The sequence below is a fragment of the Schistocerca cancellata genome, chromosome 1, assembly GCF_023864275.1.
Source record: "Schistocerca cancellata isolate TAMUIC-IGC-003103 chromosome 1, iqSchCanc2.1, whole genome shotgun sequence".
Lineage (NCBI taxonomy): Eukaryota > Metazoa > Arthropoda > Insecta > Orthoptera > Acrididae > Schistocerca > Schistocerca cancellata.
The window spans coordinates 1,273,836,041-1,273,851,181 of record NC_064626.1 but is presented as its reverse complement, the minus strand read 5'-3'; the positions used below and the strand labels follow the sequence as shown (position 1 = coordinate 1,273,851,181).

At 45.7% G+C, this 15,141-nt stretch overlaps 1 protein-coding gene and 1 non-coding gene across 2 annotated transcripts in view; one reads left to right on the top strand and one right to left on the bottom strand.

Annotated features, from left to right (window-relative positions):
- The window catches only part of LOC126145824 (maternal embryonic leucine zipper kinase-like), a 393,633-nt gene that overhangs the window by 310,019 nt on the left and 68,473 nt on the right, over positions 1-15,141 (top strand). The gene's annotated exons all lie outside the window — the stretch shown is intronic.
- Trnat-ugu (transfer RNA threonine (anticodon UGU)) lies at positions 5,885-5,959 on the bottom strand. The gene has a single exon. It is a non-coding gene; the product is annotated as a tRNA-Thr (tRNA).

Below are 15,141 nucleotides of genomic sequence, written 5' to 3'. Positions count from 1 at the left end.
GCGTGGAGGCGACGGAATTGGTCCGCCTCTACCAATCCATCGGTCACCGAATCTGTTGTTGAGAAGCGTACGAACACTTCGACTGAAATGTGCAGGAGCTCCATCGTGCGTGAACCACATGTTGTGTCGTACTTGTAAAGGCACATGTTCTAGCAGCACAGGTAGAGTATCCCGTATGAAATCATGCTAACGTGCTCCATTGAGCGTAGGTGGACGAAACTAAAATGAGCTCTAACATCGAAATTAAGCGTTTCCGGACACATGTCCACATAACATCTTTTCTTTATTGGTGTGTGAGGATTGTTTCCTGAAAGTTTGGCCGTACCTTTTTGTAACACCCTGTATTTCCGTAAACACGTTAAGTTCCTATGTTAAAATTATGTGCTTACATGATTGAGTCTGCAAGCGTAGTGCCATACCGCTGGCTTGGTTGCGGAGTATCTCTGCGGGCAGCCGCGTTGTCGAGTCGAGCACGGGACACGGCACTATGTTATGTTGTGTTGTGTAGTGTGTAGCTCTGCATGTGAGAGGCATTGTTAGCATGAAAGTTGAAGTGTTGCTACAAGTGCTATTACAGTAATGTGATAAAATATGCAAGTGATTCAGAGGAAAGTGCGTCAAGCAGTAATTAAAAAATGAGCAGTGCCGTTGTTGATAACGTATTTGTGTATCCTCTCGTTGCGTTTCGTACCGTACAGTATCAATCATCCGCGCCGTCTTCGGTCTCTCGGAATGAACTAATGTGAATCAGCAAAAATTAGTTACCATGAAAGAGCGCAAACAAGTGCCAGTGTCTTGTAGCGAGCGTGAGAACGTGCGTTCGGTCATCGCGTTTCCGCATCGTCAACAGTCAGCCGCGCCGCGACGGTTACGCGCACGCTCGTACAACTGAGAACTGTGAACTGTAAATTTGACTTTGTGAACAGTGTTACAATTTATTACTGGTGTCAAGGAGGACTGGTACCAAATATCTGTGCATGCGTGACGAGCGTAAGAACTTTCGTGCGATCATTCGGCTTCCGTATCATCAATAATCACCCGCGTCGTGTCGGTTACGCGTACGATCGTCCGAAACTAACCGTTGTGGACTGTTAATCATCCATTAATTGGGATAACACTTTTGAATTGGAATGTAAACAGTGCAACCTGCGACCTTCTTTTATCGCCTCAAAATATAATTGTTCGTAGCAGAAGTCGAACAGTGTTGTGTCTTAACGTTGAGTGGCTCCCCTAAACTTGCTTGCATATTTCGTTAGATAATTCAGGCAAGCCAACAGCAGTGTGGAGCAGGACAATACGACCGCCGCGGGATTATCAGGTACGTCGTGTGGACACGGCGCACGGTCACGAAACGACAAACACTTTAAAGCTACCCTACCCCACCCATTTGTACCCCCAGGTGTGTTACAAGTCGTATTACACATTCTCTACGCGGTAGACATGCTTGGAATTTCTTGCGAAATAGTTGACTTTTGCGTGCGTATAAACACAATCTCCTTCGGATAACACTCGAAATATCTAGCAGCGAACTACAGCAAGTGACATTTGCTAATTACTATCGAGCACGTTCGACTTATTCTTAGTTAGTATATATTTTCCGACTGGTTTACGTTTTGCGATTGTTAAATCATACGTTTGTCTGAACGTACGCTTTACCCTTGTATCGAAATTACATTCCGCAAACATTTAACGATGTCTCAATGCAGAAGCATTTGATATCCACATGTGGGACGCAATGGCATATGGGTAAAGACATCACTGTCAACTCGAATTTCATAGCGTTAATCCCTGATTCAAGAAGAGCCAACCTGCCGCATCTGTCGACTACACGTAGTTAGGGAAGTCAGTTTAGGAAATACCACATTAATCCTCCCAGCAGCAATACACGCGTGAAATAATAACACAAAAAATTGAAGTGGTGAGGTATTTCATACGGTTTTCATGAACTGTCGCCGGAGGAATGCACATAATTATATGCCTGTATCGTCGTTGTCAATCTGTTTTCGAATTATGGAACACCATTAATGCTTAAGTATTGTCCCCGACACTAGAGAAATGAATTTGAAGACAGTATTGTAAAAAGGAAAAAGGGGTAGTAAACAAAGATGAGGTGGATGATACCATACTGCAACAAGAATTTGGCAAAAGGTACTAAATGAAGATAAGGTGGATGATGCTATACTACAACAAGAATTTGGCCTGTAAGGCCTAAGTCGAAACAAAGCCCCTGCAGCAAACGAAATTCACTCCAAGTTATTGAGATTCTTCGGAGAGCCATCCTTGACAAAATTATTCCACCTGAAGTGCAAGTTCTATGATACAGGCGAAGTATCTCAGGCCTCAAGAAGAATTTAATGCTTAAAGCTCTGAAAGAACGTGTGAATATTACAGATATACCAGTTTAATAAGTCGTGATTGCAAAATAAAGACACGAATTATTTACGAAGAATGGGGAAAAAATAGTAGAGGTCGACCTGGGAGGATCATTTTAGGTTCCGAAGAAATGTAGCAACACGCGATGCAAACTGACCCTGCGACTCTTAGACCAGAGATTAAATGAAGGCGACCCACGTCTATAGAATATGTAGATTTAGAGAAAATTTTTGAAAATTTTCATTAGAGTACACTTTGAAATTCTGGAGGCAGCTGGAATAAAATACAGGGAGCGAAAGGATATTCAATATCTCCACAGAAACTACGTGCGGTTATAAGATTCGAAGGACATTTCCTTTCCTCTTCCACGCGCAAACAGAGCAAGGGGAAAACAAATTTCTATGCTTCTATGGTGTGTGTGTGTGTGTGTGTGTGTGTGTGTGTGTGTGTGTCAGGCCGGGGTGGCCGAGCGGTTCTAGGCGCTACAGTCCGGAACCGTGTGACCGCTACCGTCGCAGGTTCGAATCCTGCCTCGGGCATGGATGTGTCTTATGTCCTTAGGTTCGTTAGGTTTAAGTAGTTCTATGTTCTAGGGTACTGATGACCTCAGAAGTTAAGTCCCATAGTGCTCAGAGCCATTTGTGTGTGTGTGTGTGTGTGTGTGTGTGTGTGTGTGTGTGTGTGTGTGTAAGCATAGCAATGTACTAAAAATATCGACTCGGTTTTAATCTAACCGTTATGTAATGGTCCTTTATTTGCAGACATGAACATTATCAGCCCGAGTAATGAAACCAAAGCAAGATACAGTGTACAAGTTTTCGTTAAACCGTAGGCAATAGTTAATGATATCATTCTGAATTATAAGGAAGTCTCAAGCCGCCACATGCACCAAAATATCGCTATCACCACAACATGTTAAGGTAAATACTGTTCGCCAGGCTTCCGCCACGAAAACGAAGTCTTTCGAGACGACGTTCTCCGCACGCTTGCCTCCTCAGCTCACAGTAAAAAATCTGCCTTTCAGACTCTTACATCCATAATCTTTACCAGCAAGAGTTGATTGTCGTTATGCCAGAGATTGTGTGAATGAATGTCTACGCTTGTAAGTAGATGCGGAAGAATAGGGCACCGTATATTTAGACTTAGTGTTTATAAAAATAGTGAAATAAAACCATTTCGTGGTACAATTTGTTTTATTTTTACTCAAAATATTCGCTTTCAAATTTATAGACTTTTACATCTTTTTGAACTGATTATGGATTCATATTTTCCACTTTGATGTTGGTACCTCGAAAACATAGTTGTGGAAGGACTCAGCAGCTGCTTGGCGTGATGGAAATCAGCTGTCCACGAACGTTTTGTTAAATATAAGGGAACAAACATGCCGTTAGGCGGTACATCAGGCGGGTAAGAGTTGAGAGATGTTGTTTTTCTCCGTTAAATGCTTCAGTGCTTCGCGTGCTGTCTGACGGGGGAGGGAGGGGGTGTCATTGTCATAATGATGAGTACAAGAATATTCGCTTAAGGTTCAAAATGGTTCAAATGGCTCTGAGCACTATGGGACTCAACATCTGAGGTCATAAGTCCCCTAGAACTTAGAACTACTTAAACCTAGCTAACCTAAGGACATCACACACACCCATGCCCGAGGCAGGATTCGAACCTGCGACCGTAGCAGTCCCTCGGTTCCGGACTGCAGCGCCAGAACCGCTAGACCACCGAGGCCGGCTATTCGCTTAAGGACTACGAAGATAAGAGATATTATGGTTTGTACAGAGGCATACAAGCAGTCTTTTTTTCCCTCGCTCTATTTGGGAACAAGAAAGGAAATGGTACAAATACCCTCTGACAATCACCAGACAGTAGCATGCGGAGTTTGTATGTAGTTGCAAAAGAAAGATGCGATGTTTTTACCCTGACTTCATCGATAAATTGTGCCGTAACAAATCTTTGTTACCATTCAACAGCAACTGTTCTTTGATCAACTGAAAACTAAATCACTAGTCGCGCCATGTGCTGTGTAGCAAAAGAAACAAGTCGTCATTTTCCTGGAAGTCCTTCGCGTACGAATCACTTAAGTCATTTTCGGTTCATCATGAAACAGCTTGACTGTTGATAGTTGCTCAGTTCCCGTTTCGTTCGAATACATTCAATTTTCGTCTCCTGTTACGATATCGTATACGGATTTTACATTTCCTCATCCCAACTGATACACCCATGCCATTGAGCTTTCGTCAGAAAGTGCGCAGTGCATCGAGAACAGGTCTTCCCACAGCTAAATCTAAAGTACTCCTCTGCCATTTGTCCAAGGATGCCTGTCATCTCACGGTAAGCACGTGTTTCTTCGGTCATGTTTCACTGAGGCCTTCTTGTTGAGGTAGACCTTTACCAAAATGGATAACATTTTAAAACAATAGTAAAAATGTAACAACCCAGGAGCTCCGTCTTCCTGTCGTTGAAAGGGGAAAAAAAACCTCGGAATGAGAGTATTTTACGCAGGCATCCAACATGTCCACAAAAGCCCATCTTGAGTGCAGCCTCAAGCAGCGTGGATCTTGATTACACAGGGAACGAGGCCTCGACCCCTCCAATGTCCAGCGACGGCTATATTGGCGACACTGCACTTGCTGCTTCTCGGTATGTACGTGGTCAACGGCGGGCTTGACGAGACTTACAGAGGCACCATTACTTCAAGGGCAGTACCTCGGAAACCCAAAAAAAGATTTTGGTTTTACTTTGTTTTAGCCGTCATCGGTGGACCAAAACCCAGCCGAGGATTCCAAGAGGGGTATCTACACCAAATTGCTGACGTTTTTGCAATATATTCGTAAGATTCCGACCTCGACGAATGTTGAAACGAAAATTTTCGTGATATCTTTATCCATTATCAAGATACAGAGGTTCAAAGTTTTCCCACCTCTACACGTGAAATCCGGTATGACGCGAAATCTAAACAATAAATAACCACAGAAAATTGCCCAGATTTTAACGGTATATTCTTTCGACATTTATCCAGCAGGGCGATCTCCTCGTTTCCAAAAATCTTTATCCATAATCGAGAAACATCTCAAAAACTCTTTTTAACCAAAATAGCGGATAACGAGATTGAGCAGGTACGGAGCAGAAATTCAGAAGTGTACTTTTCAAAGTAAATCCAAGGCATTCGTCTGAGTATGTATAGGGGAACCCACATCTAGAAAGCTGGATGGGGATTTGAATCCTGCGAGTCCAGGTGTTGGTCCAGCACCTCAACCACTGCACCACCCTGGAAAAGATGGGTGTCGCGTATGGTTTGTTCGGAGCGCTGCCGAGAGCTGGTCGGTCTCTGATGACTTAATTAAGGCCTACTTGGTCAGTGAGTGGGTTCAGGACGTCTTTGACCTGCGATGTCAGCAACAGCAGGCACATTGAAACACGTCCGATTATATTGGTATTAAATGATGACTAACTTACAACCTCAGCTGCCGACAGGTGTTGTTGATATACCTCGATGTGGACAGCTGAAAATGTGTGCCCCGACCGGGACTCGAACCCGGGATCTCCTGCTTACATGGCAGACGCTCTATCCATCTGAGCCACCGAAGACAATAGCGCGACTGCAGGGACTTTCCGTGAGACTCACATTCCCAACTGTCCACAATTCTACATATGTATTGTACCTTATAGACATTTGCCCACCCACTCATTACTCGCGCACGCTTTGGCGATTCCCGTAAGAGTTTGGGCAACCTGTGCGCATTCGCACAGGAGGAGGTCAATGGCTGTCCACATCGAGGTATATCAACAACACCTGTCGGCAGCTTAGATTGTAAGTTAGTCATCATTTATTCCGGGGAAAAGCTGCACGGTCATCAACAGTAACTGACGCATTGCCATGTGTGAAAGAATCATTGATGTCAATGCTGAAGTTTAGTCTGCACCCGCAGAAGACAGCTGGTCCATCGAGTAGAGAGTGTGCAGCAACAGATTTTATAGTATTCTTCTTCTTGTCTGCAGCTGATGTTGTTATCTACACGTCCTCAATAGTTTTATATATTGTTTGTCTTGAACGTCGACGATATCTTCTGTAGTAAGGCATCGCGGCAGCGTTCAATGCAGTTGCCTGTGCAGCAGCAGCAGCGCGAATGAGCTTATATAGACGCGCGATAAGGCATGACCTTGATTCGGACTTAGCGTATTTCAGAGTGCCAGCGGAGCCTTATCGCGCGTCTATATAAGCGAGCGAGCGCTGCCCAGCAGCTCATTCGCGCTGCTGCTGCTGCACAGGCAACTGCATTGAACGCTGCCGCGATGCCTTACTACAGAAGATATCGTCGACGTTCAAGACAAACAATATATAAAACTATTGAGGACGTGTAGATAACAACATCAGCTGCAGACAAGAAGAAGAATACTATAAAATCTGTTGCTGCACACTCTCTACTCGATGGACCAGCTGTCTTCTGCGGGTGCAGACTAAACTTCAGCATTGACATCAATGATTCTTTCACACATGGCAACGGATGGTTAACCGTCGCTATTGTACGAGGTGGTTCAGGAGTTCCAAATGTAGCCGGCCTGGAGAGCTTTGTCGACCATGATGTCATCGCATATAGAACCTATCATGTTACTGAAAATGCTAATAAAGACTTTGGCAAATCTACCTATATGTCACCCTCTCCCTTTACTTTATATACTCGTAATAGACGTAAGCAATCAACTAATGAAACCGTATTTATTTGGATCAAGTTACTGTCTTCGTATATATAATTTTGATATTGTCACTGGTCTTAAAATGTAGCAACCTAAAATTTATATTAAATGACGGTGCTAACCGATTTAAGTACTAGGTGGGACATGTTTCAATCGGATTTCGGCTGCTTAATAACGCTGTATTCTAAGAAGAGAGCTTTTGCAGTAATCAAGGTCGCGGAAAGTTTGCACAAAGTTATGTATCCTCTTTAAACACTGGTAGAGACAGTCACTACCATAGTAGTACATCTCTATTCACGCCTAGTCTCGAAACAGGCCAGATATGTTGAAATATGGTGATACGTTATTTTAACAAACTACACGTGCTATCTTTTCACTGCAAGCCATGGGCCGCGTAAAATTGACACTCCGAATTTATGGTCATTTCTTAATAAAAACACTTGTCAGTAGCCAGTATAATCTGCTTCGCTGGGAGTCAACCCATGGAGATGGGGACACGGTCTCGTGCGGTACAACATGTTTCCTCCCGCCACGCCTTTACACCATTACTCTTACACCACTACTCCCACTAAAGACTCAACTGTAAAACGTAACTGTAACACTCTCCGGGCGCTCTCGGTGCTTGATAATCTATTATAGGTGTGTCCTCGACCTTTTGTGAGTAAAGTATGTTTATCCTTGAGTAAGAGATCACGGATCCCTTGTACCCCTGCAAACTCTCGTGAACACATTGTTGGCGGTATACCCCAAGTTGTTTCCGTCTAATGACCTGCCATTCCAATTCGTTCCACCGTCTCTTCGTCTGAGACAAATCGAGGTAATGCCATATATATATATATATATATATATATATATATATATATATGTGTGTGTGTGTGTGTGTGTGTGTGTGTGTGTGTGTGCTTCTGATGCTTCATGTGCAATAAACTGCACTATTGGTCCGTAGCTGTAGCTTTTTCTGTTCCCGTGGAAATTAACACTCAAGTTACAGCAGGTCAGAGATGACAGATCCGACTGTAAGTGAAACTGTGGGTCTCCAGCGCTATGGTGATTTGTTTGTCCACCCGTAAAATGGCTTGTGACGTCTGTCACTCCATCGTAATTCCTAGTGTGACTTTTATTGACTACATAATTATTTGAATGTCAAAATCAGCACGGAAACGAGTCATTGTCTAATTCTAAGCCATAGTTAGAATTGCCATGATTGTCATTGTAAAAAGTCATTAAGGTTGCCTATTTCCGTATCGCTTAGTGTCGGTTGCTTCGAATCGTAGGCCATGCGATGTTTCGGAAGCGTACTGTTGCGGCATCGTCGAGGACGAGGCTACCGAGAGCGGGCGGTTAATCTGGAAATGTGCTGCGGAGGAACAGCGCTCTGGCACCAATTTAGGCATCGTGGTTGTCTGCAGTTAACGCAAGTACATGTTGATGTGGCTCCTTCAACGCGGTCTCTGTACTTTTCTTTCCACTTGTGAGGGAAATATGAATTAATACTCTACTAGGAATGATACTTCTGTTGATATGTTAGAAGAAGTGAAATACCAGCGATAAAACCGGCACGTAGTCGTGCTTAAAGGACTGATCAGGCCATTTCAGTCTTAGAATTTCCCTATTTTCTTTAAAGTACGCCACGACTCGGATGGTTAAATTCGTTATACAAACTCGGAGTTCGATTCTTCCACGAGCTTTGTGCAGGGTGTCCGACGCTAATGACTGGGATGAGCCGATAGAAAAAAAAGTGAAAAAGAACTCGTTTGCCGGCTGCTAGTGATGTCGCCGTCGACGGCGTATTAATCCGTAGCAAAAGGCAGAATTTGCGCCGAGCGTAGAGCTGGGAATGAAAACGACGCCGGGCTTCCGCTCATTGTGCGCCGGCGCTGCGTGACTTACCGCGTCCCCGGCGCTTCTTTGGCGATGCGCCGCGCTTTGTTCAGGGCCGGGCTGCAGCGGCGCGGATATAATTCCTCCGCCTTTCTGTCAGATTCCGCCGGCTAACGGGGCCTCGCGGACGCTGCGTCCCGAGTCCAGAGGAGTCCGTCCATTCTCACAGCTCGGCCGTTTTTTGGGTCGCCGCGCCGTGAGACTCGGACGTCAGACAAAGCGTGGCGTCGCGTCGCGTCGCAGAGTACACGGCGGGCTGGTATCTGGTAGCCGCCCCGCCGGCTTTGCGGATGGACCGCGCGGCCCGCCGTGGGAAGCGCGCAGCCGCTGCCGCCTCCGTGGCCGCTCAGAAAGTTCCGCACTCTGCCGAACCGTTTAGCGGTAGTTTGGCTCGGCTAACCTGCAGCCAGAGGTGTTGGCAAAGTGTGAACGAACTGGTGGCCAAGTCCCCGTGTACACTCCACAATCCATTGTACAGTGTGCGGTGAAGGGTACTTCGGACCAGTAGCGCCGAATGCCTGTCATATACCAGTCTTGTTTTGAGCGAGGTAAAATTTGACTGTCTTTAGCCTTGTATACCGATCCATACCTACTACACTAATGACCATTAAAACTGCTACACCACGAAGACGCTACAGACGCGCAATTTAACCGACACGAAGAAGATGCTGTGATGTGCAAATGATTAGCTTTTCACAGCATTCACACAAAGTTGGCGCCGGTGGTGACACCTACAACGTGCTGACATGAGGAAAGTTTCCAACCGATTTCTCGTACACAAACAGCAGTTGACCGGCGTTGCCTGGTGAAACGTTGTTGTGATGCCTCGTGTAAGGAGGAGAAACGCGTACCATCACGTTTCCGACTTTGATAAAGGTCGGATTGTAGCCTATAGCGATTGCGCTTTATCTTACCGCGACATTGCTGCTCGCACTGGTCGAGATCCAATGACTGTCAGGACAATATGGAATCGGTTGGTTCAGGAGGCTAATACGGAACCCCGTGCTGGATCCCAACGGTCTCGTATCACTAGCAGTCGAGATGACAGGCATCTTATCTGCATGGCTGTAACGGATCGTGCAGCCACGTCTCGATCCCTGAATCAACAGATGCGGACTTTTGCAAGACAACAACCATCGGCACGAACAGTTCCTTGACGTTTGCAGCAGCATGGACTATCAGCTCGGAGACCATGGCTGCCATTACCCTTGACACTGAATCACACACGGGAGCGCCTGCGATGATGTACTCAACGACGAACCTGGGTGCGCGAATGGCAAAAGTCATTTTTTCGGATGAATCCAGGTTCTGTTTACAGCATCGTGATGGTCGCATCCGTGTTTGGTGACATCGCGGTGAACGCACATTGAAAGCGTGTATTCGTCATCGCCATACTGGCGCATCACCCGGCGTGATGGTATGGGGAGCCATTGGTTACACGTCTCGGTTCAAAAAATGGTTCAAATGGCTCTGAGCACTATGGGACTTAACATCTGTGGTCATCAGTCCCCTAGAACTTAGAACTACTTAAACCTAACTAACCTAAGCACATCACACACATCCATGCCCGAGGCAGGATTCGAACCTGCGACCGTAGCAGTCGCGCGGTTCCAGACTTTACACGTCTCGGTCACGTCTTGTTCGCTTTGATTACACTTTGAACAGTGAACAGTGGACGTTACATTTCAGACGTGTGATGACCCGTGGCTCTACCCGTCATCCGATCCCTGCGAAACCCTACATTTCAGCAGGATAATGCACGACAGCATGTTGCAGGTCCTGTACGGGCCTTTCTGGATACAGATGATGTTCGACTGCTGCTTTGGCCAGCACATTCTGCAGATCTCTCACCAATTGAAAACGTCTGGTCAATGGTGGCCGAGCAACTGGCTCGTCACAATACACCAGTCACTACCCTTGATGAACTGTGGTATCGTGTTGAAGCTGCGTGGGTAGCTGTACCTGTACACGCCATCCAAGCTCTCTGTGTCTCAAAGCCCAGGCGTATCAAGGCCGTTACTACGGCCAGAGGTGGTTGTTCTGAGTACTGATTTCTCAGGATCTATGCACCCGAATTCCTTGAAAGTGTAATCACATGTCAATTCTAGTAAAATATATTGGTCCAATACACGTTTATCGTCTGCATCCTTCTGGGCGTAGCAATTTTAACGGCCAGCAGTGTAGATAAGGACTTAAGACGCTCGAACAGTACTCTGCAAGTGGCCGCACTAACGTCTTTTATGCAGTTTGCTTTACACGTGTTCGTCTTGTTTCGTTCCGGTTCTCAGTATTACCCTGCACTTTTAAACGATGTGACGAGCTGCTTACATTCGCGACTAATCTTGAATCAGATACTATCTGGTCTACATGTTCCGTGCTTTATTTTGTATTGTCCCACATTTGAAAAGGACCATTGCTATTCATTAAACCAAGTGGAAATTTGGCCTAAGTTTGTACACATTTTCTTACGACCACCCAGTTACGGTACTTTGCTGTGGACGACACCATCGTCAGCGAACGATCTGCTTCTGGCCCTATCTGATTGACCGTTGATCTGCATTGAGAACCGAAGTGGTGCTATTAACACCACATTCACGAACACCCGGTATTACACAACGATCTATATTTTATTACTAAAATTTGAAGAGCGATACCTGTGAAGATACCAAGCGAAAACACATCTTGGTCGATAGTCGACGTTGTAGTGCAGTGACCGATAGCTTTCGGAACTTTCTACTGTGTACAACATAAGAATCACGACTCCGTTCAGAACTGTTCCATGTATTTAGAAATCCATAGTCCCCAGTGTTTGTTCCAAACTGAAGCAAGCGTAATTTTTTCGACGAGTTTTGTAGGACCTCGTCCATGTTTTGGCTGTAAGTTGTTTTGCCTGTAATCTCCGTATTAAGGCAAGCATTAGCTGATAGATTGTGGTATATGAGCTGCCGGTGGGCCCCACAGCTGCCGTATCGTAAGTGGAAAGCGTTGGCGCGACCAGCAACAGGAGTCCAGATGCGGAAGCGGCCTCGTGTAGGGGGCTGGCTGCGGAAGCAGTAGGCGCGTCTGTGGCTGGAAACAGGCGGCAGAACACGCTCTTATCTCATGAAGTGTGTGATGCTGAAGCACTAAGCGGATACGATCAAAGACGCCGACCATCTGACCATTGCGAAGCAAGTAACCACGTTTTAGCAAGACCGTCTGCCCCGATGTCTATCGTTTTCTGGGATGGCCCACATAATTACCTGTGTTCTAATGGCCAGATGCGGCAGTATGATACGTAACTGACAACAGAAAAATCTGACTACTGCTGAAGTGTGTGGAACAGTCGAGGGCATGGAGAGGATTAAAAGAAATGCGACATGAATAGCCACAGGCGTGTTTGACTGGCGACAGTAACAGGAACGTTGAAAAATGTTCACTGGCAGACGGTTCAGTGAGGAGCCTGTTAATATCGGTACAACGTGAATAGGCAGGTTAGAGAACTGCCTCTGAGAACAGAGTGTTCCAACATTCTTCAGCCCCCTGCCGGTCTGTCCCGCAGAGATGGCAAGTAACAGCTCTCACAGAGGTGTACAAGCAGCCATCAGTTGCAAGCTCTAACCGCGAGTGAATGAAATATGAAGAATACCTAATATATTGCGTAGTAAAAAGGACCCTCTACCACACACACTTCACCTTGGTGCGCAGACTATAGATGTTGGTGTAGAAATACGTTCAGCACTGCAGCGACAGAAAGCTGTTACCAGCGTCCTTGCGGAGGCGTTTCCGCTATTTTTACAGTTCACTTGCTCTCCTCAGGCTGTTAAATGGCGCAGGTCATAACTCAGTACGTGCTGGGGGAAGGCCATCGCAAACCCGACCCGTTTTTCCGGGAGGCCATCTTCTAACTCCTGGGTGCCCAGCGAGTGCAATATTTGCTGCTGATATTTTTATCATGACGAACGATCCGAGCTTTTGAAGCTTCGTTACTCTGTCTCTTCCGCGTTGTAGAGGCGGGTATGTTTTCTCCAACTTTGACATTAAAGAAATACCGTGTCTTGACATTCCTCATTCCACAGAGGCGAGTTCCATCTAAGACTAGACAGATTGACAATCACAGACGATTCTAACGCCCCCCGTCCGTTCCAGCTACCTCATCCTCCTATCATACCCAGCCTTCGTGAAGAAATGCATGGTGTAGGTATAGCAGAATTTACATCTCATAAGCCACCTCTGTTGCCGCCTCATAAGTTGAGACTTGTTCTCTTTTTCTTTATGCGATCCATAATAAACACTGTAGCGGCTACGTAATCTCACTATACTTAAACTACATGAAAATCAGCGCTAAAATAGTCTACGTGCATCCCGAAGCGCGTGCTGCAGGCGGGTGCGGCAGAATGACGCTGTTGGCCAAACCGTCGTGTGGCACGCTGATCCTTGTGACTGCGCATAACCCCACCACTCGCCTTTTTCTAGTATCCACTTGTCAGCTTTCATTATCACTGCCTGTTGGCCACAGATCAATCACTTTTGACTGTACGTATAATACTGATCGTAGCCACATGGTGAACATCAATAAAAGCGACGAACTGCAGGGACCGATTCCGACTGGAAACTGAGGAAAAAATGTCCTATCAACATGTGTCCGGAAATGCATCGTTGCCACGGTAGATGGCACTGACGAATGAAAGTTCCTCTGACCACGTGCCGTGTGTTCCATGTGTTGCAGGTTGTGTGATTGAGGCAGCGTACTTTAAGCAGCAGAATGGTCCGGCTTTCATGTCTGGAACAAGCCGAGGTGGTGTTTGTGAACGACCAACCATCTGGAAACGCTCGAGTGGCAGCACGGCTATACCATACACCAAGCACATCACATAAACTTTCAAGTCCTTTTTGGGGCGTTAGTGTCATCATGGGCCCTTTCAGACAGACGAACATGCTGGAAGGCGGCGGGCTGTGCGTACACTAGATTTGGAGCATCGGTTTCTACAGAATAGAGAGACGATCCCTAGTGCAAGCCGAAGCACGCGGCTGCCAGCATGGTGTAAGCCGCAGTACGATTACGTGTATCCTGCATTACAACAAGTGCAATGATTGTCATCGTTGTGTATTCTTGACAAGTTCTGAAAGGGCAGACCCTTCAAGAGCGTATTCACGACGCCTTTGATTATATTTGCGGAGAGGCGGGAACATGCGAAAGAGTGCGGCACTCCGTGATGTGACGTGTGCATCCCATGGACGCCGCGGTGAACATCTGTCGTGACGTGGATGCGATGCAGCTCTGTACTGTGTTCCGCGACCATTTGTTGTCGTTGCACGCTCACCGTCCGTTTCCGCACACTTGTTCGTAGGACATTTTTTTCTCCATTTTCAGTCAAGAGTACGTCCCTGTAGTTTCTCGGTTTTATTTATTTTTTCTTTGTATAATATGTGTAATATGCTGCAGTAATAGTTACAAATGCGCCCATACTGTTATTAAGCCCGCATCCAGCATCATGCTGTGTAAACAAATTTGTAACACCAACGTGCTCCATCTGAAAATGAGCGTGAAGAGGCTCGAAAACTGCTTAGTGAGAATAATAAAAAATAAAAACAGATTTCAAAGAGTGGTTGTTTGCATTCTTATATATATATATATATATATATATATATATATATATATATATATATATATATTACACAATCGCGAGTTCTAGGGCTATAGTGGGTGAACATCACAACGTATTTATTTACACAGAAGCGTGTTATCATGGTATCAGATGTCTGTTCTTCAACCTCAGGCAGGCAATTGTTCGAAAAAAAAGGTGCATTAGAAGCAGCGTCACCATATAACTTCCCTGTGAAGAACTAATCACAATTTCAAAATAGTAATAACGTTAATAATCACCACACGAGGAGCAAAAATATCCTCCACAATCCACCAATGTGTACACAAAGGCCGGCCGCGGTGGCCGTGCGGTTCTAGGCACTTCAGTCCGGAACCGCGTGACTGCTACGGTCGCAGGTTCGAATCCTGCCTCGGGCATGGATGTGTGTGATGTCCTTAGGTTAGTTAGGTTTAAGTAGTTCTAAGTTGTAGGGGACTGATGACCTCAGATGTTGAGTCCCATAGTGCTCAGAGCCATTTTTGTACACAAAGGTGTAAAATACTCTGCCACAAAAATATATTGACCGTCTCCCTGGTGAATTGAGGCTGCTGGCAGATAATGAAAATCT